This window comes from Orycteropus afer, unplaced genomic scaffold (assembly GCF_000298275.1).
Source record: "Orycteropus afer afer isolate SDZICR_OR568_19922 unplaced genomic scaffold, OryAfe1.0 scaffold00560, whole genome shotgun sequence".
Classification (NCBI taxonomy): domain Eukaryota; kingdom Metazoa; phylum Chordata; class Mammalia; order Tubulidentata; family Orycteropodidae; genus Orycteropus; species Orycteropus afer.
In genome coordinates this window covers 854,546-855,136 of record NW_006922147.1, presented here as the reverse complement: position 1 = coordinate 855,136, position 591 = coordinate 854,546, and positions in this window count along the sequence as shown.

The window sequence follows — 591 nt, the reverse complement described above, 5'->3', positions numbered from 1 at the left end:
AAAAAAAAAAAGATTCTTTCTCTTTGGTTTCAGAAAGTTTGATTGATATTTCTTGATAACTTTCTTTTTGGTTATATGCTATATGGAGTTCATTGAGCTTCTTGGATGAATATATTTCATCTTTCATGATATTAGGGAAGTTTTCTGCTAGCAAGTCTATAATAATTTCCAGAATTCCAATCACATGGAAATTTTTTCTCTTGATAGTGTCTCCACTTAGGCTTTCTCCATTTTCCCTCATTCTTTTTTTCTGATTTTTCCCCATGTAAATTGCTATTGAGGGATTTGTCTTCTAATTCACCAAGCCAATCTTCAATTGATACAATTCTACTCTTTTGTCCTTCTGATATATTTCCATAAATTTAGTGTTATTTTTCTGGATGTCTAATTGCTGTTTTTGTCTGATTTCTGATTTTTTAATTATTTTGTAATTTTGCTCTTGTATTATTTTCCTTGATTCTTCTAGGGTCTTCTCTCTGTTTTTGATGATTTTGTTTGTGATTTCTGTAAGCTCTTGGAAGGACACATATATAGATATGTAGATAGATAGGTAGGTAGGTAGGTAGATAGATAGATAGATGATAGATAGAT